This window comes from Anomaloglossus baeobatrachus, unplaced genomic scaffold (assembly GCF_048569485.1).
Source record: "Anomaloglossus baeobatrachus isolate aAnoBae1 unplaced genomic scaffold, aAnoBae1.hap1 Scaffold_703, whole genome shotgun sequence".
Lineage (NCBI taxonomy): Eukaryota > Metazoa > Chordata > Amphibia > Anura > Aromobatidae > Anomaloglossus > Anomaloglossus baeobatrachus.
The window spans coordinates 98,713-125,113 of NW_027445078.1; the positions used below are offsets into that span (position 1 = coordinate 98,713).

A 26,401-nucleotide genomic window follows, 5' to 3' on the forward strand; every position below is an offset into this window, starting at 1 on the left:
CACTCAACTTCACCAACTCTGCTATGTCCCGTGCAGTATCTTGTTGTCAGTCTAATCTAGATCATGTGTAATTGAATGGAATAGATCCCTTTTGGACAAAGTGGAGTCAGATGCTGCAGTGACCACAGGTGTGAGAGGATCTACAATTGGCATCTGGTGTTATCTCTCTGCTTCCACTCCAAATAAAGTTACCTGTTGTTACCTGAACGTCAAATACTAAGAATGGGCGGCCTATGAAAGAATTAGTACTTTCATTAAGTATACTAAACCGGCTAATTGGGAATAGACAAACTGTAAAAAGCCCTCTGAGAAAGCCCCTCTCTAACCTTTGTTAGTAAGCTTTTCTGTAGCCTGCCTGTTGATGTATTTTCGGTTTGAACAGTGCACAACATGAAGAGACGGAACACTGGCGGCTTGTCACAATGCCCCCCGATGACATCACAATAGCGCTGCTGCCTAGAAAACAAGCTGCGCAGAAGAAGTTGTTCTTTGGGTGGGAGGGTGGGCTAGTGGAAGGAGGGGGCAATCTCTTTTTTTCCCGGGTGGTAGGGGGATGACAGGAGAAGGGAAGCGGGTGGTGAGAAAGGTACAGAGGGCAGGGTTTGGGGGCTGGGAAGGAAAGGGAAAAGATTAGGGTTTGGGGATGATGAAAGGGCTTTCTACGGGTAAGGATGGCAAAGGGTGGCAGTGACGGAAAGTCAGGCAACCTGTCCTGTCCGTCTTTTTGTATCGTGAATTGGAAAGACTGCAAGGGGGAGGGGAGTTGCTTGCGCCCTAAAGGAGGAGTTATTCAGATTCATTGCAGTGGGCGGCGGCTGCAAAACGCACCATTCTTCTTGTTTTTGCTCTGCAAAGCAGCCTTTTCAAGGGTTGGCTTGGGTGACAAAATGTCTTGTGTAGGCGTGGGTTTGTCTCCCTCTCGCTCTCTCTCCCTAAGATGTGTCCGGCATAGGCCAGGGTGCCACTCGAGGCCCAAACCAATTCTGGTTATCGCTTCTCGGCCTTTTGGCTAAGATCAAGTGTAGTATCTGTTCTTATCAGTTTAATATCTGATACGTCCCCTATCTGGGGACCATATATTAAATGGATTTTTAGAACAGGGAGATGGAAAAAGAGCTTGCTCTGTCCACTCCACGCATTGACCTGGTATTGCAGTACCTCCAGGAACGGTGCACCCCTTCTTAACCCAGTTTCCAAAAGCAGAACTCGATTCACCTGATTCATATTAGCCCGATTAGCGAATTGAAATGAATTTTTATCTAACACACTTTTTACTTGCTTTATTCATCCAAATAGCAAACTCATCACCACTCAACTTCACCAATTCTGCTATGTCCCGTGCAGTATCTTGTTGTCAGTCTAATCTAGATCATGTGTAATTGAATGGAATAGATCCCTTTTGGACAAAGTGGAGTCAGATGCTGCAGTGACCACAGGTGTGAGAGGATCTACAATTGGCATCTGGTGTTATCTCTCTGCTTCCACTCCAAATAAAGTTACCTGTTGTTACCTGAACGTCAAATACTAAGAATGGGCGGCCTATGAAAGAATTAGTACTTTCATTAAGTATACTAAACCGGCTAATTGGGAATAGACAAACTGTAAAAAGCCCTCTGAGAAAGCCCCTCTCTAACCTTTGTTAGTAAGCTTTTCTGTAGCCTGCCTGTTGATGTATTTTCGGTTTGAACAGTGCACAACATGAAGAGACGGAACACTGGCGGCTTGTCACAATGCCCCCCGATGACATCACAATAGCGCTGCTGCCTAGAAAACAAGCTGCGCAGAAGAAGTTGTTCTTTGGGTGGGAGGGTGGGCTAGTGGAAGGAGGGGGCAATCTCTTTTTTTCCCGGGTGGTAGGGGGATGACAGGAGAAGGGAAGCGGGTGGTGAGAAAGGTACAGAGGGCAGGGTTTGGGGGCTGGGAAGGAAAGGGAAAAGATTAGGGTTTGGGGATGATGAAAGGGCTTTCTACGGGTAAGGATGGCAAAGGGTGGCAGTGACGGAAAGTCAGGCAACCTGTCCTGTCCGTCTTTTTGTATCGTGAATTGGAAAGACTGCAAGGGGGAGGGGAGTTGCTTGCGCCCTAAAGGAGGAGTTATTCAGATTCATTGCAGTGGGCGGCGGCTGCAAAACGCACCATTCTTCTTGTTTTTGCTCTGCAAAGCAGCCTTTTCAAGGGTTGGCTTGGGTGACAAAATGTCTTGTGTAGGCGTGGGTTTGTCTCCCTCTCGCTCTCTCTCCCTAAGATGTGTCCGGCATAGGCCAGGGTGCCACTCGAGGCCCAAACCAATTCTGGTTATCGCTTCTCGGCCTTTTGGCTAAGATCAAGTGTAGTATCTGTTCTTATCAGTTTAATATCTGATACGTCCCCTATCTGGGGACCATATATTAAATGGATTTTTAGAACAGGGAGATGGAAAAAGAGCTTGCTCTGTCCACTCCACGCATTGACCTGGTATTGCAGTACCTCCAGGAACGGTGCACCCCTTCTTAACCCAGTTTCCAAAAGCAGAACTCGATTCACCTGATTCATATTAGCCCGATTAGCGAATTGAAATGAATTTTTATCTAACACACTTTTTACTTGCTTTATTCATCCAAATAGCAAACTCATCACCACTCAACTTCACCAACTCTGCTATGTCCCGTGCAGTATCTTGTTGTCAGTCTAATCTAGATCATGTGTAATTGAATGGAATAGATCCCTTTTGGACAAAGTGGAGTCAGATGCTGCAGTGACCACAGGTGTGAGAGGATCTACAATTGGCATCTGGTGTTATCTCTCTGCTTCCACTCCAAATAAAGTTACCTGTTGTTACCTGAACGTCAAATACTAAGAATGGGCGGCCTATGAAAGAATTAGTACTTTCATTAAGTATACTAAACCGGCTAATTGGGAATAGACAAACTGTAAAAAGCCCTCTGAGAAAGCCCCTCTCTAACCTTTGTTAGTAAGCTTTTCTGTAGCCTGCCTGTTGATGTATTTTCGGTTTGAACAGTGCACAACATGAAGAGACGGAACACTGGCGGCTTGTCACAATGCCCCCCGATGACATCACAATAGCGCTGCTGCCTAGAAAACAAGCTGCGCAGAAGAAGTTGTTCTTTGGGTGGGAGGGTGGGCTAGTGGAAGGAGGGGGCAATCTCTTTTTTTCCCGGGTGGTAGGGGGATGACAGGAGAAGGGAAGCGGGTGGTGAGAAAGGTACAGAGGGCAGGGTTTGGGGGCTGGGAAGGAAAGGGAAAAGATTAGGGTTTGGGGATGATGAAAGGGCTTTCTACGGGTAAGGATGGCAAAGGGTGGCAGTGACGGAAAGTCAGGCAACCTGTCCTGTCCGTCTTTTTGTATCGTGAATTGGAAAGACTGCAAGGGGGAGGGGAGTTGCTTGCGCCCTAAAGGAGGAGTTATTCAGATTCATTGCAGTGGGCGGCGGCTGCAAAACGCACCATTCTTCTTGTTTTTGCTCTGCAAAGCAGCCTTTTCAAGGGTTGGCTTGGGTGACAAAATGTCTTGTGTAGGCGTGGGTTTGTCTCCCTCTCGCTCTCTCTCCCTAAGATGTGTCCGGCATAGGCCAGGGTGCCACTCGAGGCCCAAACCAATTCTGGTTATCGCTTCTCGGCCTTTTGGCTAAGATCAAGTGTAGTATCTGTTCTTATCAGTTTAATATCTGATACGTCCCCTATCTGGGGACCATATATTAAATGGATTTTTAGAACAGGGAGATGGAAAAAGAGCTTGCTCTGTCCACTCCACGCATTGACCTGGTATTGCAGTACCTCCAGGAACGGTGCACCCCTTCTTAACCCAGTTTCCAAAAGCAGAACTCGATTCACCTGATTCATATTAGCCCGATTAGCGAATTGAAATGAATTTTTATCTAACACACTTTTTACTTGCTTTATTCATCCAAATAGCAAACTCATCACCACTCAACTTCACCAACTCTGCTATGTCCCGTGCAGTATCTTGTTGTCAGTCTAATCTAGATCATGTGTAATTGAATGGAATAGATCCCTTTTGGACAAAGTGGAGTCAGATGCTGCAGTGACCACAGGTGTGAGAGGATCTACAATTGGCATCTGGTGTTATCTCTCTGCTTCCACTCCAAATAAAGTTACCTGTTGTTACCTGAACGTCAAATACTAAGAATGGGCGGCCTATGAAAGAATTAGTACTTTCATTAAGTATACTAAACCGGCTAATTGGGAATAGACAAACTGTAAAAAGCCCTCTGAGAAAGCCCCTCTCTAACCTTTGTTAGTAAGCTTTTCTGTAGCCTGCCTGTTGATGTATTTTCGGTTTGAACAGTGCACAACATGAAGAGACGGAACACTGGCGGCTTGTCACAATGCCCCCCGATGACATCACAATAGCGCTGCTGCCTAGAAAACAAGCTGCGAAGAAGAAGTTGTTCTTTGGGTGGGAGGGTGGGCTAGTGGAAGGAGGGGGCAATCTCTTTTTTTCCCGGGTGGTAGGGGGATGACAGGAGAAGGGAAGCGGGTGGTGAGAAAGGTACAGAGGGCAGGGTTTGGGGGCTGGGAAGGAAAGGGAAAAGATTAGGGTTTGGGGATGATGAAAGGGCTTTCTACGGGTAAGGATGGCAAAGGGTGGCAGTGACGGAAAGTCAGGCAACCTGTCCTGTCCGTCTTTTTGTATCGTGAATTGGAAAGACTGCAAGGGGGAGGGGAGTTGCTTGCGCCCTAAAGGAGGAGTTATTCAGATTCATTGCAGTGGGCGGCGGCTGCAAAACGCACCATTCTTCTTGTTTTTGCTCTGCAAAGCAGCCTTTTCAAGGGTTGGCTTGGGTGACAAAATGTCTTGTGTAGGCGTGGGTTTGTCTCCCTCTCGCTCTCTCTCCCTAAGATGTGTCCGGCATAGGCCAGGGTGCCACTCGAGGCCCAAACCAATTCTGGTTATCGCTTCTCGGCCTTTTGGCTAAGATCAAGTGTAGTCCCTTCATTGGGTTTGCCTTGGTCTTGGCTGGGAGGGGCCCGGGCTTGCACAACCGCCGGCCTCGGGGATTGTTGCGCCTTTTGGTGCTTACGTCCCCCTTTTGGCTGGTGGTTCCTGGGCTCGGGAGGCGATCACCCTGGCACTGCGCTTTTGTGTGGTGGCCTGCTGGCCTTCGGGGCTATCTTGATTCTGAAAATTGCGGATGAAATCTCATCTGTTCTTATCAGTTTAATATCTGATACGTCCCCTATCTGGGGACCATATATTAAATGGATTTTTAGAACAGGGAGATGGAAAAAGAGCTTGCTCTGTCCACTCCACGCATTGACCTGGTATTGCAGTACCTCCAGGAACGGTGCACCCCTTCTTAACCCAGTTTCCAAAAGCAGAACTCGATTCACCTGATTCATATTAGCCCGATTAGCGAATTGAAATGAATTTTTATCTAACACACTTTTTACTTGCTTTATTCATCCAAATAGCAAACTCATCACCACTCAACTTCACCAACTCTGCTATGTCCCGTGCAGTATCTTGTTGTCAGTCTAATCTAGATCATGTGTAATTGAATGGAATAGATCCCTTTTGGACAAAGTGGAGTCAGATGCTGCAGTGACCACAGGTGTGAGAGGATCTACAATTGGCATCTGGTGTTATCTCTCTGCTTCCACTCCAAATAAAGTTACCTGTTGTTACCTGAACGTCAAATACTAAGAATGGGCGGCCTATGAAAGAATTAGTACTTTCATTAAGTATACTAAACCGGCTAATTGGGAATAGACAAACTGTAAAAAGCCCTCTGAGAAAGCCCCTCTCTAACCTTTGTTAGTAAGCTTTTCTGTAGCCTGCCTGTTGATGTATTTTCGGTTTGAACAGTGCACAACATGAAGAGACGGAACACTGGCGGCTTGTCACAATGCCCCCCGATGACATCACAATAGCGCTGCTGCCTAGAAAACAAGCTGCGCAGAAGAAGTTGTTCTTTGGGTGGGAGGGTGGGCTAGTGGAAGGAGGGGGCAATCTCTTTTTTTCCCGGGTGGTAGGGGGATGACAGGAGAAGGGAAGCGGGTGGTGAGAAAGGTACAGAGGGCAGGGTTTGGGGGCTGGGAAGGAAAGGGAAAAGATTAGGGTTTGGGGATGATGAAAGGGCTTTCTACGGGTAAGGATGGCAAAGGGTGGCAGTGACGGAAAGTCAGGCAACCTGTCCTGTCCGTCTTTTTGTATCGTGAATTGGAAAGACTGCAAGGGGGAGGGGAGTTGCTTGCGCCCTAAAGGAGGAGTTATTCAGATTCATTGCAGTGGGCGGCGGCTGCAAAACGCACCATTCTTCTTGTTTTTGCTCTGCAAAGCAGCCTTTTCAAGGGTTGGCTTGGGTGACAAAATGTCTTGTGTAGGCGTGGGTTTGTCTCCCTCTCGCTCTCTCTCCCTAAGATGTGTCCGGCATAGGCCAGGGTGCCACTCGAGGCCCAAACCAATTCTGGTTATCGCTTCTCGGCCTTTTGGCTAAGATCAAGTGTAGTATCTGTTCTTATCAGTTTAATATCTGATACGTCCCCTATCTGGGGACCATATATTAAATGGATTTTTAGAACAGGGAGATGGAAAAAGAGCTTGCTCTGTCCACTCCACGCATTGACCTGGTATTGCAGTACCTCCAGGAACGGTGCACCCCTTCTTAACCCAGTTTCCAAAAGCAGAACTCGATTCACCTGATTCATATTAGCCCGATTAGCGAATTGAAATGAATTTTTATCTAACACACTTTTTACTTGCTTTATTCATCCAAATAGCAAACTCATCACCACTCAACTTCACCAACTCTGCTATGTCCCGTGCAGTATCTTGTTGTCAGTCTAATCTAGATCATGTGTAATTGAATGGAATAGATCCCTTTTGGACAAAGTGGAGTCAGATGCTGCAGTGACCACAGGTGTGAGAGGATCTACAATTGGCATCTGGTGTTATCTCTCTGCTTCCACTCCAAATAAAGTTACCTGTTGTTACCTGAACGTCAAATACTAAGAATGGGCGGCCTATGAAAGAATTAGTACTTTCATTAAGTATACTAAACCGGCTAATTGGGAATAGACAAACTGTAAAAAGCCCTCTGAGAAAGCCCCTCTCTAACCTTTGTTAGTAAGCTTTTCTGTAGCCTGCCTGTTGATGTATTTTCGGTTTGAACAGTGCACAACATGAAGAGACGGAACACTGGCGGCTTGTCACAATGCCCCCCGATGACATCACAATAGCGCTGCTGCCTAGAAAACAAGCTGCGCAGAAGAAGTTGTTCTTTGGGTGGGAGGGTGGGCTAGTGGAAGGAGGGGGCAATCTCTTTTTTTCCCGGGTGGTAGGGGGATGACAGGAGAAGGGAAGCGGGTGGTGAGAAAGGTACAGAGGGCAGGGTTTGGGGGCTGGGAAGGAAAGGGAAAAGATTAGGGTTTGGGGATGATGAAAGGGCTTTCTACGGGTAAGGATGGCAAAGGGTGGCAGTGACGGAAAGTCAGGCAACCTGTCCTGTCCGTCTTTTTGTATCGTGAATTGGAAAGACTGCAAGGGGGAGGGGAGTTGCTTGCGCCCTAAAGGAGGAGTTATTCAGATTCATTGCAGTGGGCGGCGGCTGCAAAACGCACCATTCTTCTTGTTTTTGCTCTGCAAAGCAGCCTTTTCAAGGGTTGGCTTGGGTGACAAAATGTCTTGTGTAGGCGTGGGTTTGTCTCCCTCTCGCTCTCTCTCCCTAAGATGTGTCCGGCATAGGCCAGGGTGCCACTCGAGGCCCAAACCAATTCTGGTTATCGCTTCTCGGCCTTTTGGCTAAGATCAAGTGTAGTCCCTTCATTGGGTTTGCCTTGGTCTTGGCTGGGAGGGGCCCGGGCTTGCACAACCGCCGGCCTCGGGGATTGTTGCGCCTTTTGGTGCTTACGTCCCCCTTTTGGCTGGTGGTTCCTGGGCTCGGGAGGCGATCACCCTGGCACTGCGCTTTTGTGTGGTGGCCTGCTGGCCTTCGGGGCTATCTTGATTCTGAAAATTGCGGATGAAATCTCATCTGTTCTTATCAGTTTAATATCTGATACGTCCCCTATCTGGGGACCATATATTAAATGGATTTTTAGAACAGGGAGATGGAAAAAGAGCTTGCTCTGTCCACTCCACGCATTGACCTGGTATTGCAGTACCTCCAGGAACGGTGCACCCCTTCTTAACCCAGTTTCCAAAAGCAGAACTCGATTCACCTGATTCATATTAGCCCGATTAGCGAATTGAAATGAATTTTTATCTAACACACTTTTTACTTGCTTTATTCATCCAAATAGCAAACTCATCACCACTCAACTTCACCAACTCTGCTATGTCCCGTGCAGTATCTTGTTGTCAGTCTAATCTAGATCATGTGTAATTGAATGGAATAGATCCCTTTTGGACAAAGTGGAGTCAGATGCTGCAGTGACCACAGGTGTGAGAGGATCTACAATTGGCATCTGGTGTTATCTCTCTGCTTCCACTCCAAATAAAGTTACCTGTTGTTACCTGAACGTCAAATACTAAGAATGGGCGGCCTATGAAAGAATTAGTACTTTCATTAAGTATACTAAACCGGCTAATTGGGAATAGACAAACTGTAAAAAGCCCTCTGAGAAAGCCCCTCTCTAACCTTTGTTAGTAAGCTTTTCTGTAGCCTGCCTGTTGATGTATTTTCGGTTTGAACAGTGCACAACATGAAGAGACGGAACACTGGCGGCTTGTCACAATGCCCCCCGATGACATCACAATAGCGCTGCTGCCTAGAAAACAAGCTGCGCAGAAGAAGTTGTTCTTTGGGTGGGAGGGTGGGCTAGTGGAAGGAGGGGGCAATCTCTTTTTTTCCCGGGTGGTAGGGGGATGACAGGAGAAGGGAAGCGGGTGGTGAGAAAGGTACAGAGGGCAGGGTTTGGGGGCTGGGAAGGAAAGGGAAAAGATTAGGGTTTGGGGATGATGAAAGGGCTTTCTACGGGTAAGGATGGCAAAGGGTGGCAGTGACGGAAAGTCAGGCAACCTGTCCTGTCCGTCTTTTTGTATCGTGAATTGGAAAGACTGCAAGGGGGAGGGGAGTTGCTTGCGCCCTAAAGGAGGAGTTATTCAGATTCATTGCAGTGGGCGGCGGCTGCAAAACGCACCATTCTTCTTGTTTTTGCTCTGCAAAGCAGCCTTTTCAAGGGTTGGCTTGGGTGACAAAATGTCTTGTGTAGGCGTGGGTTTGTCTCCCTCTCGCTCTCTCTCCCTAAGATGTGTCCGGCATAGGCCAGGGTGCCACTCGAGGCCCAAACCAATTCTGGTTATCGCTTCTCGGCCTTTTGGCTAAGATCAAGTGTAGTATCTGTTCTTATCAGTTTAATATCTGATACGTCCCCTATCTGGGGACCATATATTAAATGGATTTTTAGAACAGGGAGATGGAAAAAGAGCTTGCTCTGTCCACTCCACGCATTGACCTGGTATTGCAGTACCTCCAGGAACGGTGCACCCCTTCTTAACCCAGTTTCCAAAAGCAGAACTCGATTCACCTGATTCATATTAGCCCGATTAGCGAATTGAAATGAATTTTTATCTAACACACTTTTTACTTGCTTTATTCATCCAAATAGCAAACTCATCACCACTCAACTTCACCAACTCTGCTATGTCCCGTGCAGTATCTTGTTGTCAGTCTAATCTAGATCATGTGTAATTGAATGGAATAGATCCCTTTTGGACAAAGTGGAGTCAGATGCTGCAGTGACCACAGGTGTGAGAGGATCTACAATTGGCATCTGGTGTTATCTCTCTGCTTCCACTCCAAATAAAGTTACCTGTTGTTACCTGAACGTCAAATACTAAGAATGGGCGGCCTATGAAAGAATTAGTACTTTCATTAAGTATACTAAACCGGCTAATTGGGAATAGACAAACTGTAAAAAGCCCTCTGAGAAAGCCCCTCTCTAACCTTTGTTAGTAAGCTTTTCTGTAGCCTGCCTGTTGATGTATTTTCGGTTTGAACAGTGCACAACATGAAGAGACGGAACACTGGCGGCTTGTCACAATGCCCCCCGATGACATCACAATAGCGCTGCTGCCTAGAAAACAAGCTGCGCAGAAGAAGTTGTTCTTTGGGTGGGAGGGTGGGCTAGTGGAAGGAGGGGGCAATCTCTTTTTTTCCCGGGTGGTAGGGGGATGACAGGAGAAGGGAAGCGGGTGGTGAGAAAGGTACAGAGGGCAGGGTTTGGGGGCTGGGAAGGAAAGGGAAAAGATTAGGGTTTGGGGATGATGAAAGGGCTTTCTACGGGTAAGGATGGCAAAGGGTGGCAGTGACGGAAAGTCAGGCAACCTGTCCTGTCCGTCTTTTTGTATCGTGAATTGGAAAGACTGCAAGGGGGAGGGGAGTTGCTTGCGCCCTAAAGGAGGAGTTATTCAGATTCATTGCAGTGGGCGGCGGCTGCAAAACGCACCATTCTTCTTGTTTTTGCTCTGCAAAGCAGCCTTTTCAAGGGTTGGCTTGGGTGACAAAATGTCTTGTGTAGGCGTGGGTTTGTCTCCCTCTCGCTCTCTCTCCCTAAGATGTGTCCGGCATAGGCCAGGGTGCCACTCGAGGCCCAAACCAATTCTGGTTATCGCTTCTCGGCCTTTTGGCTAAAATCAAGTGTAGTATCTGTTCTTATCAGTTTAATATCTGATACGTCCCCTATCTGGGGACCATATATTAAATGGATTTTTAGAACAGGGAGATGGAAAAAGAGCTTGCTCTGTCCACTCCACGCATTGACCTGGTATTGCAGTACCTCCAGGAACGGTGCACCCCTTCTTAACCCAGTTTCCAAAAGCAGAACTCGATTCACCTGATTCATATTAGCCCGATTAGCGAATTGAAATGAATTTTTATCTAACACACTTTTTACTTGCTTTATTCATCCAAATAGCAAACTCATCACCACTCAACTTCACCAACTCTGCTATGTCCCGTGCAGTATCTTGTTGTCAGTCTAATCTAGATCATGTGTAATTGAATGGAATAGATCCCTTTTGGACAAAGTGGAGTCAGATGCTGCAGTGACCACAGGTGTGAGAGGATCTACAATTGGCATCTGGTGTTATCTCTCTGCTTCCACTCCAAATAAAGTTACCTGTTGTTACCTGAACGTCAAATACTAAGAATGGGCGGCCTATGAAAGAATTAGTACTTTCATTAAGTATACTAAACCGGCTAATTGGGAATAGACAAACTGTAAAAAGCCCTCTGAGAAAGCCCCTCTCTAACCTTTGTTAGTAAGCTTTTCTGTAGCCTGCCTGTTGATGTATTTTCGGTTTGAACAGTGCACAACATGAAGAGACGGAACACTGGCGGCTTGTCACAATGCCCCCCGATGACATCACAATAGCGCTGCTGCCTAGAAAACAAGCTGCGCAGAAGAAGTTGTTCTTTGGGTGGGAGGGAGGGCTAGTGGAAGGAGGGGGCAATCTCTTTTTTTCCCGGGTGGTAGGGGGATGACAGGAGAAGGGAAGCGGGTGGTGAGAAAGGTACAGAGGGCAGGGTTTGGGGGCTGGGAAGGAAAGGGAAAAGATTAGGGTTTGGGGATGATGAAAGGGCTTTCTACGGGTAAGGATGGCAAAGGGTGGCAGTGACGGAAAGTCAGGCAACCTGTCCTGTCCGTCTTTTTGTATCGTGAATTGGAAAGACTGCAAGGGGGAGGGGAGTTGCTTGCGCCCTAAAGGAGGAGTTATTCAGATTCATTGCAGTGGGCGGCGGCTGCAAAACGCACCATTCTTCTTGTTTTTGCTCTGCAAAGCAGCCTTTTCAAGGGTTGGCTTGGGTGACAAAATGTCTTGTGTAGGCGTGGGTTTGTCTCCCTCTCGCTCTCTCTCCCTAAGATGTGTCCGGCATAGGCCAGGGTGCCACTCGAGGCCCAAACCAATTCTGGTTATCGCTTCTCGGCCTTTTGGCTAAGATCAAGTGTAGTATCTGTTCTTATCAGTTTAATATCTGATACGTCCCCTATCTGGGGACCATATATTAAATGGATTTTTAGAACAGGGAGATGGAAAAAGAGCTTGCTCTGTCCACTCCACGCATTGACCTGGTATTGCAGTACCTCCAGGAACGGTGCACCCCTTCTTAACCCAGTTTCCAAAAGCAGAACTCGATTCACCTGATTCATATTAGCCCGATTAGCGAATTGAAATGAATTTTTATCTAACACACTTTTTACTTGCTTTATTCATCCAAATAGCAAACTCATCACCACTCAACTTCACCAACTCTGCTATGTCCCGTGCAGTATCTTGTTGTCAGTCTAATCTAGATCATGTGTAATTGAATGGAATAGATCCCTTTTGGACAAAGTGGAGTCAGATGCTGCAGTGACCACAGGTGTGAGAGGATCTACAATTGGCATCTGGTGTTATCTCTCTGCTTCCACTCCAAATAAAGTTACCTGTTGTTACCTGAACGTCAAATACTAAGAATGGGCGGCCTATGAAAGAATTAGTACTTTCATTAAGTATACTAAACCGGCTAATTGGGAATAGACAAACTGTAAAAAGCCCTCTGAGAAAGCCCCTCTCTAACCTTTGTTAGTAAGCTTTTCTGTAGCCTGCCTGTTGATGTATTTTCGGTTTGAACAGTGCACAACATGAAGAGACGGAACACTGGCGGCTTGTCACAATGCCCCCCGATGACATCACAATAGCGCTGCTGCCTAGAAAACAAGCTGCGCAGAAGAAGTTGTTCTTTGAGTGGGAGGGTGGGCTAGTGGAAGGAGGGGGCAATCTCTTTTTTTCCCGGGTGGTAGGGGGATGACAGGAGAAGGGAAGCGGGTGGTGAGAAAGGTACAGAGGGCAGGGTTTGGGGGCTGGGAAGGAAAGGGAAAAGATTAGGGTTTGGGGATGATGAAAGGGCTTTCTACGGGTAAGGATTGCAAAGGGTGGCAGTGACGGAAAGTCAGGCAACCTGTCCTGTCCGTCTTTTTGTATCGTGAATTGGAAAGACTGCAAGGGGGAGGGGAGTTGCTTGCGCCCTAAAGGAGGAGTTATTCAGATTCATTGCAGTGGGCGGCGGCTGCAAAACGCACCATTCTTCTTGTTTTTGCTCTGCAAAGCAGCCTTTTCAAGGGTTGGCTTGGGTGACAAAATGTCTTGTGTAGGCGTGGGTTTGTCTCCCTCTCGCTCTCTCTCCCTAAGATGTGTCCGGCATAGGCCAGGGTGCCACTCGAGGCCCAAACCAATTCTGGTTATCGCTTCTCGGCCTTTTGGCTAAGATCAAGTGTAGTATCTGTTCTTATCAGTTTAATATCTGATACGTCCCCTATCTGGGGACCATATATTAAATGGATTTTTAGAACAGGGAGATGGAAAAAGAGCTTGCTCTGTCCACTCCACGCATTGACCTGGTATTGCAGTACCTCCAGGAACGGTGCACCCCTTCTTAACCCAGTTTCCAAAAGCAGAACTCGATTCACCTGATTCATATTAGCCCGATTAGCGAATTGAAATGAATTTTTATCTAACACACTTTTTACTTGCTTTATTCATCCAAATAGCAAACTCATCACCACTCAACTTCACCAACTCTGCTATGTCCCGTGCAGTATCTTGTTGTCAGTCTAATCTAGATCATGTGTAATTGAATGGAATAGATCCCTTTTGGACAAAGTGGAGTCAGATGCTGCAGTGACCACAGGTGTGAGAGGATCTACAATTGGCATCTGGTGTTATCTCTCTGCTTCCACTCCAAATAAAGTTACCTGTTGTTACCTGAACGTCAAATACTAAGAATGGGCGGCCTATGAAAGAATTAGTACTTTCATTAAGTATACTAAACCGGCTAATTGGGAATAGACAAACTGTAAAAAGCCCTCTGAGAAAGCCCCTCTCTAACCTTTGTTAGTAAGCTTTTCTGTAGCCTGCCTGTTGATGTATTTTCGGTTTGAACAGTGCACAACATGAAGAGACGGAACACTGGCGGCTTGTCACAATGCCCCCCGATGACATCACAATAGCGCTGCTGCCTAGAAAACAAGCTGCGCAGAAGAAGTTGTTCTTTGGGTGGGAGGGTGGGCTAGTGGAAGGAGGGGGCAATCTCTTTTTTTCCCGGGTGGTAGGGGGATGACAGGAGAAGGGAAGCGGGTGGTGAGAAAGGTACAGAGGGCAGGGTTTGGGGGCTGGGAAGGAAAGGGAAAAGATTAGGGTTTGGGGATGATGAAAGGGCTTTCTACGGGTAAGGATGGCAAAGGGTGGCAGTGACGGAAAGTCAGGCAACCTGTCCTGTCCGTCTTTTTGTATCGTGAATTGGAAAGACTGCAAGGGGGAGGGGAGTTGCTTGCGCCCTAAAGGAGGAGTTATTCAGATTCATTGCAGTGGGCGGCGGCTGCAAAACGCACCATTCTTCTTGTTTTTGCTCTGCAAAGCAGCCTTTTCAAGGGTTGGCTTGGGTGACAAAATGTCTTGTGTAGGCGTGGGTTTGTCTCCCTCTCGCTCTCTCTCCCTAAGATGTGTCCGGCATAGGCCAGGGTGCCACTCGAGGCCCAAACCAATTCTGGTTATCGCTTCTCGGCCTTTTGGCTAAGATCAAGTGTAGTATCTGTTCTTATCAGTTTAATATCTGATACGTCCCCTATCTGGGGACCATATATTAAATGGATTTTTAGAACAGGGAGATGGAAAAAGAGCTTGCTCTGTCCACTCCACGCATTGACCTGGTATTGCAGTACCTCCAGGAACGGTGCACCCCTTCTTAACCCAGTTTCCAAAAGCAGAACTCGATTCACCTGATTCATATTAGCCCGATTAGCGAATTGAAATGAATTTTTATCTAACACACTTTTTACTTGCTTTATTCATCCAAATAGCAAACTCATCACCACTCAACTTCACCAACTCTGCTATGTCCCGTGCAGTATCTTGTTGTCAGTCTAATCTAGATCATGTGTAATTGAATGGAATAGATCCCTTTTGGACAAAGTGGAGTCAGATGCTGCAGTGACCACAGGTGTGAGAGGATCTACAATTGGCATCTGGTGTTATCTCTCTGCTTCCACTCCAAATAAAGTTACCTGTTGTTACCTGAACGTCAAATACTAAGAATGGGCGGCCTATGAAAGAATTAGTACTTTCATTAAGTATACTAAACCGGCTAATTGGGAATAGACAAACTGTAAAAAGCCCTCTGAGAAAGCCCCTCTCTAACCTTTGTTAGTAAGCTTTTCTGTAGCCTGCCTGTTGATGTATTTTCGGTTTGAACAGTGCACAACATGAAGAGACGGAACACTGGCGGCTTGTCACAATGCCCCCCGATGACATCACAATAGCGCTGCTGCCTAGAAAACAAGCTGCGCAGAAGAAGTTGTTCTTTGGGTGGGAGGGTGGGCTAGTGGAAGGAGGGGGCAATCTCTTTTTTTCCCGGGTGGTAGGGGGATGACAGGAGAAGGGAAGCGGGTGGTGAGAAAGGTACAGAGGGCAGGGTTTGGGGGCTGGGAAGGAAAGGGAAAAGATTAGGGTTTGGGGATGATGAAAGGGCTTTCTACGGGTAAGGATGGCAAAGGGTGGCAGTGACGGAAAGTCAGGCAACCTGTCCTGTCCGTCTTTTTGTATCGTGAATTGGAAAGACTGCAAGGGGGAGGGGAGTTGCTTGCGCCCTAAAGGAGGAGTTATTCAGATTCATTGCAGTGGGCGGCGGCTGCAAAACGCACCATTCTTCTTGTTTTTGCTCTGCAAAGCAGCCTTTTCAAGGGTTGGCTTGGGTGACAAAATGTCTTGTGTAGGCGTGGGTTTGTCTCCCTCTCGCTCTCTCTCCCTAAGATGTGTCCGGCATAGGCCAGGGTGCCACTCGAGGCCCAAACCAATTCTGGTTATCGCTTCTCGGCCTTTTGGCTAAGATCAAGTGTAGTATCTGTTCTTATCAGTTTAATATCTGATACGTCCCCTATCTGGGGACCATATATTAAATGGATTTTTAGAACAGGGAGATGGAAAAAGAGCTTGCTCTGTCCACTCCACGCATTGACCTGGTATTGCAGTACCTCCAGGAACGGTGCACCCCTTCTTAACCCAGTTTCCAAAAGCAGAACTCGATTCACCTGATTCATATTAGCCCGATTAGCGAATTGAAATGAATTTTTATCTAACACACTTTTTACTTGCTTTATTCATCCAAATAGCAAACTCATCACCACTCAACTTCACCAACTCTGCTATGTCCCGTGCAGTATCTTGTTGTCAGTCTAATCTAGATCATGTGTAATTGAATGGAATAGATCCCTTTTGGACAAAGTGGAGTCAGATGCTGCAGTGACCACAGGTGTGAGAGGATCTACAATTGGCATCTGGTGTTATCTCTCTGCTTCCACTCCAAATAAAGTTACCTGTTGTTACCTGAACGTCAAATACTAAGAATGGGCGGCCTATGAAAGAATTAGTACTTTCATTAAGTATACTAAACCGGCTAATTGGGAATAGACAAACTGTAAAAAGCCCTCTGAGAAAGCCCCTCTCTAACCTTTGTTAGTAAGCTTTTCTGTAGCCTGCCTGTTGATGTATTTTCGGTTTGAACAGTGCACAACATGAAGAGACGGAACACTGGCGGCTTGTCACAATGCCCCCCGATGACATCACAATAGCGCTGCTGCCTAGAAAACAAGCTGCGCAGAAGAAGTTGTTCTTTGGGTGGGAGGGTGGGCTAGTGGAAGGAGGGGGCAATCTCTTTTTTTCCCGGGTGGTAGGGGGATGACAGGAGAAGGGAAGTGGGTGGTGAGAAAGGTACAGAGGGCAGGGTTTGGGGGCTGGGAAGGAAAGGGAAAAGATTAGGGTTTGGGGATGATGAAAGGGCTTTCTACGGGTAAGGATGGCAAAGGGTGGCAGTGACGGAAAGTCAGGCAACCTGTCCTGTCCGTCTTTTTGTATCGTGAATTGGAAAGACTGCAAGGGGGAGGGGAGTTGCTTGCGCCCTAAAGGAGGAGTTATTCAGATTCATTGCAGTGGGCGGCGGCTGCAAAACGCACCATTCTTCTTGTTTTTGCTCTGCAAAGCAGCCTTTTCAAGGGTTGGCTTGGGTGACAAAATGTCTTGTGTAGGCGTGGGTTTGTCTCCCTCTCGCTCTCTCTCCCTAAGATGTGTCCGGCATAGGCCAGGGTGCCACTCGAGGCCCAAACCAATTCTGGTTATCGCTTCTCGGCCTTTTGGCTAAGATCAAGTGTAGTATCTGTTCTTATCAGTTTAATATCTGATACGTCCCCTATCTGGGGACCATATATTAAATGGATTTTTAGAACAGGGAGATGGAAAAAGAGCTTGCTCTGTCCACTCCACGCATTGACCTGGTATTGCAGTACCTCCAGGAACGGTGCACCCCTTCTTAACCCAGTTTCCAAAAGCAGAACTCGATTCACCTGATTCATATTAGCCCGATTAGCGAATTGAAATGAATTTTTATCTAACACACTTTTTACTTGCTTTATTCATCCAAATAGCAAACTCATCACCACTCAACTTCACCAACTCTGCTATGTCCCGTGCAGTATCTTGTTGTCAGTCTAATCTAGATCATGTGTAATTGAATGGAATAGATCCCTTTTGGACAAAGTGGAGTCAGATGCTGCAGTGACCACAGGTGTGAGAGGATCTACAATTGGCATCTGGTGTTATCTCTCTGCTTCCACTCCAAATAAAGTTACCTGTTGTTACCTGAACGTCAAATACTAAGAATGGGCGGCCTATGAAAGAATTAGTACTTTCATTAAGTATACTAAACCGGCTAATTGGGAATAGACAAACTGTAAAAAGCCCTCTGAGAAAGCCCCTCTCTAACCTTTGTTAGTAAGCTTTTCTGTAGCCTGCCTGTTGATGTATTTTCGGTTTGAACAGTGCACAACATGAAGAGACGGAACACTGGCGGCTTGTCACAATGCCCCCCGATGACATCACAATAGCGCTGCTGCCTAGAAAACAAGCTGCGCAGAAGAAGTTGTTCTTTGGGTGGGAGGGTGGGCTAGTGGAAGGAGGGGGCAATCTCTTTTTTTCCCGGGTGGTAGGGGGATGACAGGAGAAGGGAAGCGGGTGGTGAGAAAGGTACAGAGGGCAGGGTTTGGGGGCTGGGAAGGAAAGGGAAAAGATTAGGGTTTGGGGATGATGAAAGGGCTTTCTACGGGTAAGGATGGCAAAGGGTGGCAGTGACGGAAAGTCAGGCAACCTGTCCTGTCCGTCTTTTTGTATCGTGAATTGGAAAGACTGCAAGGGGGAGGGGAGTTGCTTGCGCCCTAAAGGAGGAGTTATTCAGATTCATTGCAGTGGGCGGCGGCTGCAAAACGCACCATTCTTCTTGTTTTTGCTCTGCAAAGCAGCCTTTTCAAGGGTTGGCTTGGGTGACAAAATGTCTTGTGTAGGCGTGGGTTTGTCTCCCTCTCGCTCTCTCTCCCTAAGATGTGTCCGGCATAGGCCAGGGTGCCACTCGAGGCCCAAACCAATTCTGGTTATCGCTTCTCGGCCTTTTGGCTAAGATCAAGTGTAGTATCTGTTCTTATCAGTTTAATATCTGATACGTCCCCTATCTGGGGACCATATATTAAATGGATTTTTAGACCAGGGAGATGGAAAAAGAGCTTGCTCTGTCCACTCCACGCATTGACCTGGTATTGCAGTACCTCCAGGAACGGTGCACCCCTTCTTAACCCAGTTTCCAAAAGCAGAACTCGATTCACCTGATTCATATTAGCCCGATTAGCGAATTGAAATGAATTTTTATCTAACACACTTTTTACTTGCTTTATTCATCCAAATAGCAAACTCATCACCACTCAACTTCACCAACTCTGCTATGTCCCGTGCAGTATCTTGTTGTCAGTCTAATCTAGATCATGTGTAATTGAATGGAATAGATCCCTTTTGGACAAAGTGGAGTCAGATGCTGCAGTGACCACAGGTGTGAGAGGATCTACAATTGGCATCTGGTGTTATCTCTCTGCTTCCACTCCAAATAAAGTTACCTGTTGTTACCTGAACGTCAAATACTAAGAATGGGCGGCCTATGAAAGAATTAGTACTTTCATTAAGTATACTAAACCGGCTAATTGGGAATAGACAAACTGTAAAAAGCCCTCTGAGAAAGCCCCTCTCTAACCTTTGTTAGTAAGCTTTTCTGTAGCCTGCCTGTTGATGTATTTTCGGTTTGAACAGTGCACAACATGAAGAGACGGAACACTGGTGGCTTGTCACAATGCCCCCCGATGACATCACAATAGCGCTGCTGCCTAGAAAACAAGCTGCGCAGAAGAAGTTGTTCTTTGGGTGGGAGGGTGGGCTAGTGGAAGGAGGGGGCAATCTCTTTTTTTCCCGGGTGGTAGGGGGATGACAGGAGAAGGGAAGCGGGTGGTGAGAAAGGTACAGAGGGCAGGGTTTGGGGGCTGGGAAGGAAAGGGAAAAGATTAGGGTTTGGGGATGATGAAAGGGCTTTCTACGGGTAAGGATGGCAAAGGGTGGCAGTGACGGAAAGTCAGGCAACCTGTCCTGTCCGTCTTTTTGTATCGTGAATTGGAAAGACTGCAAGGGGGAGGGGAGTTGCTTGCGCCCTAAAGGAGGAGTTATTCAGATTCATTGCAGTGGGCGGCGGCTGCAAAACGCACCATTCTTCTTGTTTTTGCTCTGCAAAGCAGCCTTTTCAAGGGTTGGCTTGGGTGACAAAATGTCTTGTGTAGGCGTGGGTTTGTCTCCCTCTCGCTCTCTCTCCCTAAGATGTGTCCGGCATAGGCCAGGGTGCCACTCGAGGCCCAAACCAATTCTGGTTATCGCTTCTCGGCCTTTTGGCTAAGATCAAGTGTAGTATCTGTTCTTATCAGTTTAATATCTGATACGTCCCCTATCTGGGGACCATATATTAAATGGATTTTTAGAACAGGGAGATGGAAAAAGAGCTTGCTCTGTCCACTCCACGCATTGACCTGGTATTGCAGTACCTCCAGGAACGGTGCACCCCTTCTTAACCCAGTTTCCAAAAGCAGAACTCGATTCACCTGATTCATATTAGCCCGATTAGCGAATTGAAATGAATTTTTATCTAACACACTTTTTACTTGCTTTATTCATCCAAATAGCAAACTCATCACCACTCAACTTCACCAACTCTGCTATGTCCCGTGCAGTATCTTGTTGTCAGTCTAATCTAGATCATGTGTAATTGAATGGAATAGATCCCTTTTGGACAAAGTGGAGTCAGATGCTGCAGTGACCACAGGTGTGAGAGGATCTACAATTGGCATCTGGTGTTATCTCTCTGCTTCCACTCCAAATAAAGTTACCTGTTGTTACCTGAACGTCAAATACTAAGAATGGGCGGCCTATGAAAGAATTAGTACTTTCATTAAGTATACTAAACCGGCTAATTGGGAATAGACAAACTGTAAAAAGCCCTCTGAGAAAGCCCCTCTCTAACCTTTGTTAGTAAGCTTTTCTGTAGCCTGCCTGTTGATGTATTTTCGGTTTGAACAGTGCACAACATGAAGAGACGGAACACTGGCGGCTTGTCACAATGCCCCCCGATGACATCACAATAGCGCTGCTGCCTAGAAAACAAGCTGCGCAGAAGAAGTTGTTCTTTGGGTGGGAGGGTGGGCTAGTGGAAGGAGGGGGCAATCTCTTTTTTTCCCGGGTGGTAGGGGGATGACAGGAGAAGGGAAGCGGGTGGTGAGAAAGGTACAGAGGGCAGGGTTTGGGGGCTGGGAAGGAAAGGGAAAAGATTAGGGTTTGGGGATGATGAAAGGGCTTTCTACGGGTAAGGATGGCAAAGGGTGGCAGTGACGGAAAGTCAGGCAACCTGTCCTGTCCGTCTTTTTGTATCGTGAATTGGAAAGACTGCAAGGGGGAGGGGAGTTGCTTGCGCCCTAAAGGAGGAGTTATTCAGATTCATTGCAGTGGGCGGCGGCTGCAAAACGCACCATTCTTCTTGTTTTTGCTCTGCAAAGCAGCCTTTTCAAGGGTTGGCTTGGGTGACAAAATGTCTTGTGTAGGCGTGGGTTTGTCTCCCTCTCGCTCTCTCTCCCTAAGATGTGTCCGGCATAGGCCAGGGTGCCACTCGAGGCCCAAACCAATTCTGGTTATCGCTTCTCGGCCTTTTGGCTAAGATCAAGTGTAGTATCTGTTCTTATCAGTTTAATATCTGATACGTCCCCTATCTGGGGACCATATATTAAATGGATTTTTAGAACAGGGAGATGGAAAAAGAGCTTGCTCTGTCCACTCCACGCATTGACCTGGTATTGCAGTACCTCCAGGAACGGTGCACCCCTTCTTAACCCAGTTTCCAAAAGCAGAACTCGATTCACCTGATTCATATTAGCCCGATTAGCGAATTGAAATGAATTTTTATCTAACACACTTTTTACTTGCTTTATTCATCCAAATAGCAAACTCATCACCACTCAACTTCACCAACTCTGCTATGTCCCGTGCAGTATCTTGTTGTCAGTCTAATCTAGATCATGTGTAATTGAATGGAATAGATCCCTTTTGGACAAAGTGGAGTCAGATGCTGCAGTGACCACAGGTGTGAGAGGATCTACAATTGGCATCTGGTGTTATCTCTCTGCTTCCACTCCAAATAAAGTTACCTGTTGTTACCTGAACGTCAAATACTAAGAATGGGCGGCCTATGAAAGAATTAGTACTTTCATTAAGTATACTAAACCGGCTAATTGGGAATAGACAAACTGTAAAAAGCCCTCTGAGAAAGCCCCTCTCTAACCTTTGTTAGTAAGCTTTTCTGTAGCCTGCCTGTTGATGTATTTTCGGTTTGAACAGTGCACAACATGAAGAGACGGAACACTGGCGGCTTGTCACAATGCCCCCCGATGACATCACAATAGCGCTGCTGCCTAGAAAACAAGCTGCGCAGAAGAAGTTGTTCTTTGGGTGGGAGGGTGGGCTAGTGGAAGGAGGGGGCAATCTCTTTTTTTCCCGGGTGGTAGGGGGATGACAGGAGAAGGGAAGCGGGTGGTGAGAAAGGTACAGAGGGCAGGGTTTGGGGGCTGGGAAGGAAAGGGAAAAGATTAGGGTTTGGGGATGATGAAAGGGCTTTCTACGGGTAAGGATGGCAAAGGGTGGCAGTGACGGAAAGTCAGGCAACCTGTCCTGTCCGTCTTTTTGTATCGTGAATTGGAAAGACTGCAAGGGGGAGGGGAGTTGCTTGCGCCCTAAAGGAGGAGTTATTCAGATTCATTGCAGTGGGCGGCGGCTGCAAAACGCACCATTCTTCTTGTTTTTGCTCTGCAAAGCAGCCTTTTCAAGGGTTGGCTTGGGTGACAAAATGTCTTGTGTAGGCGTGGGTTTGTCTCCCTCTCGCTCTCTCTCCCTAAGATGTGTCCGGCATAGGCCAGGGTGCCACTCGAGGCCCAAACCAATTCTGGTTATCGCTTCTCGGCCTTTTGGCTAAGATCAAGTGTAGTATCTGTTCTTATCAGTTTAATATCTGATACGTCCCCTATCTGGGGACCATATATTAAATGGATTTTTAGAACAGGGAGATGGAAAAAGAGCTTGCTCTGTCCACTCCACGCATTGACCTGGTATTGCAGTACCTCCAGGAACGGTGCACCCCTTCTTAACCCAGTTTCCAAAAGCAGAACTCGATTCACCTGATTCATATTAGCCCGATTAGCGAATTGAAATGAATTTTTATCTAACACACTTTTTACTTGCTTTATTCATCCAAATAGCAAACTCATCACCACTCAACTTCACCAACTCTGCTATGTCCCGTGCAGTATCTTGTTGTCAGTCTAATCTAGATCATGTGTAATTGAATGGAATAGATCCCTTTTGGACAAAGTGGAGTCAGATGCTGCAGTGACCACAGGTGTGAGAGGATCTACAATTGGCATCTGGTGTTATCTCTCTGCTTCCACTCCAAATAAAGTTACCTGTTGTTACCTGAACGTCAAATACTAAGAATGGGCGGCCTATGAAAGAATTAGTACTTTCATTAAGTATACTAAACCGGCTAATTGGGAATAGACAAACTGTAAAAAGCCCTCTGAGAAAGCCCCTCTCTAACCTTTGTTAGTAAGCTTTTCTGTAGCCTGCCTGTTGATGTATTTTCGGTTTGAACAGTGCACAACATGAAGAGACGGAACACTGGCGGCTTGTCACAATGCCCCCCGATGACATCACAATAGCGCTGCTGCCTAGAAAACAAGCTGCGCAGAAGAAGTTGTTCTTTGGGTGGGAGGGTGGGCTAGTGGAAGGAGGGGGCAATCTCTTTTTTTCCCGGGTGGTAGGGGGATGACAGGAGAAGGGAAGCGGGTGGTGAGAAAGGTACAGAGGGCAGGGTTTGGGGGCTGGGAAGGAAAGGGAAAAGATTAGGGTTTGGGGATGATGAAAGGGCTTTCTACGGGTAAGGATGGCAAAGGGTGGCAGTGACGGAAAGTCAGGCAACCTGTCCTGTCCGTCTTTTTGTATCGTGAATTGGAAAGACTGCAAGGGGGAGGGGAGTTGCTTGCGCCCTAAAGGAGGAGTTATTCAGATTCATTGCAGTGGGCGGCGGCTGCAAAACGCACCATTCTTCTTGTTTTTGCTCTGCAAAGCAGCCTTTTCAAGGGTTGGCTTGGGTGACAAAATGTCTTGTGTAGGCGTGGGTTTGTCTCCCTCTCGCTCTCTCTCCCTAAGATGTGTCCGGCATAGGCCAGGGTGCCACTCGAGGCCCAAACCAATTCTGGTTATCGCTTCTCGGCCTTTTGGCTAAGATCAAGTGTAGTATCTGTTCTTATCAGTTTAATATCTGATACGTCCCCTATCTGGGGACCATATATTAAATGGATTTTTAGAACAGGGAGATGGAAAAAGAGCTTGCTCTGTCCACTCCACGCATTGACCTGGTATTGCAGTACCTCCAGGAACGGTGCACCCCTTCTTAACCCAGTTTCCAAAAGCAGAACTCGATTCACCTGATTCATATTAGCCCGATTAGCGAATTGAAATGAATTTTTATCTAACACACTTTTTACTTGCTTTATTCATCCAAATAGCAAACTCATCACCACTCAACTTCACCAACTCTGCTATGTCCCGTGCAGTATCTTGTTGTCAGTCTAATCTAGATCATGTGTAATTGAATGGAATAGATCCCTTTTGGACAAAGTGGAGTCAGATGCTGCAGTGACCACAGGTGTGAGAGGATCTACAATTGGCATCTGGTGTTATCTCTCTGCTTCCACTCCAAATAAAGTTACCTGTTGTTACCTGAACGTCAAATACTAAGAATGGGCGGCCTATGAAAGAATTAGTACTTTCATTAAGTATACTAAACCGGCTAATTGGGAATAGACAAACTGTAAAAAGCCCTCTGAGAAAGCCCCTCTCTAACCTTTGTTAGTAAGCTTTTCTGTAGCCTGCCTGTTGATGTATTTTCGGTTTGAACAGTGCACAACATGAAGAGACGGAACACTGGCGGCTTGTCACAATGCCCCCCGATGACATCACAATAGCGCTGCTGCCTAGAAAACAAGCTGCGCAGAAGAAGTTGTTCTTTGGGTGGGAGGGTGGGCTAGTGGAAGGAGGGGGCAATCTCTTTTTTTCCCGGGTGGTAGGGGGATGACAGGAGAAGGGAAGCGGGTGGTGAGAAAGGTACAGAGGGCAGGGTTTGGGGGCTGGGAAGGAAAGGGAAAAGATTAGGGTTTGGGGATGATGAAAGGGCTTTCTACGGGTAAGGATGGCAAAGGGTGGCAGTGACGGAAAGTCAGGCAACCTGTCCTGTCCGTCTTTTTGTATCGTGAATTGGAAAGACTGCAAGGGGGAGGGGAGTTGCTTGCGCCCTAAAGGAGGAGTTATTCAGATTCATTGCAGTGGGCGGCGGCTGCAAAACGCACCATTCTTCTTGTTTTTGCTCTGCAAAGCAGCCTTTTCAAGGGTTGGCTTGGGTGACAAAATGTCTTGTGTAGGCGTGGGTTTGTCTCCCTCTCGCTCTCTCTCCCTAAGATGTGTCCGGCATAGGCCAGGGTGCCACTCGAGGCCCAAACCAATTCTGGTTATCGCTTCTCGGCCTTTTGGCTAAGATCAAGTGTAGTATCTGTTCTTATCAGTTTAATATCTGATACGTCCCCTATCTGGGGACCATATATTAAATGGATTTTTAGAACAGGGAGATGGAAAAAGAGCTTGCTCTGTCCACTCCACGCATTGACCTGGTATTGCAGTACCTCCAGGAACGGTGCACCCCTTCTTAACCCAGTTTCCAAAAGCAGAACTCGATTCACCTGATTCATATTAGCCCGATTAGCGAATTGAAATGAATTTTTATCTAACACACTTTTTACTTGCTTTATTCATCCAAATAGCAAACTCATCACCACTCAACTTCACCAACTCTGCTATGTCCCGTGCAGTATCTTGTTGTCAGTCTAATCTAGATCATGTGTAATTGAATGGAATAGATCCCTTTTGGACAAAGTGGAGTCAGATGCTGCAGTGACCACAGGTGTGAGAGGATCTACAATTGGCATCTGGTGTTATCTCTCTGCTTCCACTCCAAATAAAGTTACCTGTTGTTACCTGAACGTCAAATACTAAGAATGGGCGGCCTATGAAAGAATTAGTACTTTCATTAAGTATACTAAACCGGCTAATTGGGAATAGACAAACTGTAAAAAGCCCTCTGAGAAAGCCCCTCTCTAACCTTTGTTAGTAAGCTTTTCTGTAGCCTGCCTGTTGATGTATTTTCGGTTTGAACAGTGCACAACATGAAGAGACGGAACACTGGCGGCTTGTCACAATGCCCCCCGATGACATCACAATAGCGCTGCTGCCTAGAAAACAAGCTGCGCAGAAGAAGTTGTTCTTTGGGTGGGAGGGTGGGCTAGTGGAAGGAGGGGGCAATCTCTTTTTTTCCCGGGTGGTAGGGGGATGACAGGAGAAGGGAAGCGGGTGGTGAGAAAGGTACAGAGGGCAGGGTTTGGGGGCTGGGAAGGAAAGGGAAAAGATTAGGGTTTGGGGATGATGAAAGGGCTTTCTACGGGTAAGGATGGCAAAGGGTGGCAGTGACGGAAAGTCAGGCAACCTGTCCTGTCCGTCTTTTTGTATCGTGAATTGGAAAGACTGCAAGGGGGAGGGGAGTTGCTTGCGCCCTAAAGGAGGAGTTATTCAGATTCATTGCAGTGGGCGGCGGCTGCAAAACGCACCATTCTTCTTGTTTTTGCTCTGCAAAGCAGCCTTTTCAAGGGTTGGCTTGGGTGACAAAATGTCTTGTGTAGGCGTGGGTTTGTCTCCCTCTCGCTCTCTCTCCCTAAGATGTGTCCGGCATAGGCCAGGGTGCCACTCGAGGCCCAAACCAATTCTGGTTATCGCTTCTCGGCCTTTTGGCTAAGATCAAGTGTAGTATCTGTTCTTATCAGTTTAATATCTGATACGTCCCCTATCTGGGGACCATATATTAAATGGATTTTTAGAACAGGGAGATGGAAAAAGAGCTTGCTC

General features: G+C 46.9%; 19 non-coding genes and 3 pseudogenes across 19 annotated transcripts; all 22 read left to right on the forward strand.

The window, feature by feature from the left end:
- Window positions 1–989: 989 nt before the first annotated feature.
- Window positions 990–1,180, forward strand: LOC142286944 (U2 spliceosomal RNA). Its single transcript, XR_012747980.1, has one exon. It is a non-coding gene; the product is annotated as a U2 spliceosomal RNA (small nuclear RNA).
- A 1,117-nt stretch (window positions 1,181–2,297) lies between these two features.
- LOC142286945 (U2 spliceosomal RNA) lies at window positions 2,298–2,488 on the forward strand. Its single transcript, XR_012747981.1, has one exon. It is a non-coding gene; the product is annotated as a U2 spliceosomal RNA (small nuclear RNA).
- Window positions 2,489–3,605: 1,117 nt separating this feature from the next.
- On the forward strand, window positions 3,606–3,796 carry LOC142286947 (U2 spliceosomal RNA). The gene has a single exon (XR_012747983.1). It is a non-coding gene; the product is annotated as a U2 spliceosomal RNA (small nuclear RNA).
- Window positions 3,797–4,913: 1,117 nt separating this feature from the next.
- LOC142286977 (U2 spliceosomal RNA) lies at window positions 4,914–5,053 on the forward strand (annotated as a pseudogene).
- An 80-nt stretch (window positions 5,054–5,133) lies between these two features.
- On the forward strand, window positions 5,134–5,317 carry LOC142286974 (U2 spliceosomal RNA). The gene has a single exon (XR_012748007.1). It is a non-coding gene; the product is annotated as a U2 spliceosomal RNA (small nuclear RNA).
- Window positions 5,318–6,434: 1,117 nt separating this feature from the next.
- On the forward strand, window positions 6,435–6,625 carry LOC142286948 (U2 spliceosomal RNA). The gene has a single exon (XR_012747984.1). It is a non-coding gene; the product is annotated as a U2 spliceosomal RNA (small nuclear RNA).
- A 1,117-nt stretch (window positions 6,626–7,742) lies between these two features.
- LOC142286978 (U2 spliceosomal RNA) lies at window positions 7,743–7,882 on the forward strand (annotated as a pseudogene).
- Window positions 7,883–7,962: 80 nt separating this feature from the next.
- On the forward strand, window positions 7,963–8,146 carry LOC142286975 (U2 spliceosomal RNA). The gene has a single exon (XR_012748008.1). It is a non-coding gene; the product is annotated as a U2 spliceosomal RNA (small nuclear RNA).
- Window positions 8,147–9,263: 1,117 nt separating this feature from the next.
- LOC142286949 (U2 spliceosomal RNA) lies at window positions 9,264–9,454 on the forward strand. The gene has a single exon (XR_012747985.1). It is a non-coding gene; the product is annotated as a U2 spliceosomal RNA (small nuclear RNA).
- A 1,117-nt stretch (window positions 9,455–10,571) lies between these two features.
- Window positions 10,572–10,762, forward strand: LOC142286968 (U2 spliceosomal RNA). Its single transcript, XR_012748003.1, has one exon. It is a non-coding gene; the product is annotated as a U2 spliceosomal RNA (small nuclear RNA).
- A 1,117-nt stretch (window positions 10,763–11,879) lies between these two features.
- Window positions 11,880–12,070, forward strand: LOC142286950 (U2 spliceosomal RNA). The gene has a single exon (XR_012747986.1). It is a non-coding gene; the product is annotated as a U2 spliceosomal RNA (small nuclear RNA).
- Window positions 12,071–13,187: 1,117 nt separating this feature from the next.
- On the forward strand, window positions 13,188–13,378 carry LOC142286951 (U2 spliceosomal RNA). Its single transcript, XR_012747987.1, has one exon. It is a non-coding gene; the product is annotated as a U2 spliceosomal RNA (small nuclear RNA).
- A 1,117-nt stretch (window positions 13,379–14,495) lies between these two features.
- LOC142286952 (U2 spliceosomal RNA) lies at window positions 14,496–14,686 on the forward strand. Its single transcript, XR_012747988.1, has one exon. It is a non-coding gene; the product is annotated as a U2 spliceosomal RNA (small nuclear RNA).
- A 1,117-nt stretch (window positions 14,687–15,803) lies between these two features.
- LOC142286953 (U2 spliceosomal RNA) lies at window positions 15,804–15,994 on the forward strand. Its single transcript, XR_012747989.1, has one exon. It is a non-coding gene; the product is annotated as a U2 spliceosomal RNA (small nuclear RNA).
- A 1,117-nt stretch (window positions 15,995–17,111) lies between these two features.
- LOC142286954 (U2 spliceosomal RNA) lies at window positions 17,112–17,302 on the forward strand. The gene has a single exon (XR_012747990.1). It is a non-coding gene; the product is annotated as a U2 spliceosomal RNA (small nuclear RNA).
- Window positions 17,303–18,419: 1,117 nt separating this feature from the next.
- Window positions 18,420–18,610, forward strand: LOC142286963 (U2 spliceosomal RNA). Its single transcript, XR_012747998.1, has one exon. It is a non-coding gene; the product is annotated as a U2 spliceosomal RNA (small nuclear RNA).
- Window positions 18,611–19,727: 1,117 nt separating this feature from the next.
- On the forward strand, window positions 19,728–19,918 carry LOC142286955 (U2 spliceosomal RNA). The gene has a single exon (XR_012747991.1). It is a non-coding gene; the product is annotated as a U2 spliceosomal RNA (small nuclear RNA).
- A 1,117-nt stretch (window positions 19,919–21,035) lies between these two features.
- Window positions 21,036–21,226, forward strand: LOC142286956 (U2 spliceosomal RNA). The gene has a single exon (XR_012747992.1). It is a non-coding gene; the product is annotated as a U2 spliceosomal RNA (small nuclear RNA).
- A 1,117-nt stretch (window positions 21,227–22,343) lies between these two features.
- Window positions 22,344–22,534, forward strand: LOC142286959 (U2 spliceosomal RNA). The gene has a single exon (XR_012747994.1). It is a non-coding gene; the product is annotated as a U2 spliceosomal RNA (small nuclear RNA).
- A 1,117-nt stretch (window positions 22,535–23,651) lies between these two features.
- Window positions 23,652–23,842, forward strand: LOC142286960 (U2 spliceosomal RNA). The gene has a single exon (XR_012747995.1). It is a non-coding gene; the product is annotated as a U2 spliceosomal RNA (small nuclear RNA).
- Window positions 23,843–24,959: 1,117 nt separating this feature from the next.
- On the forward strand, window positions 24,960–25,150 carry LOC142286961 (U2 spliceosomal RNA). The gene has a single exon (XR_012747996.1). It is a non-coding gene; the product is annotated as a U2 spliceosomal RNA (small nuclear RNA).
- Window positions 25,151–26,267: 1,117 nt separating this feature from the next.
- On the forward strand, window positions 26,268–26,401 carry LOC142286970 (U2 spliceosomal RNA; annotated as a pseudogene; the record flags this gene model as incomplete).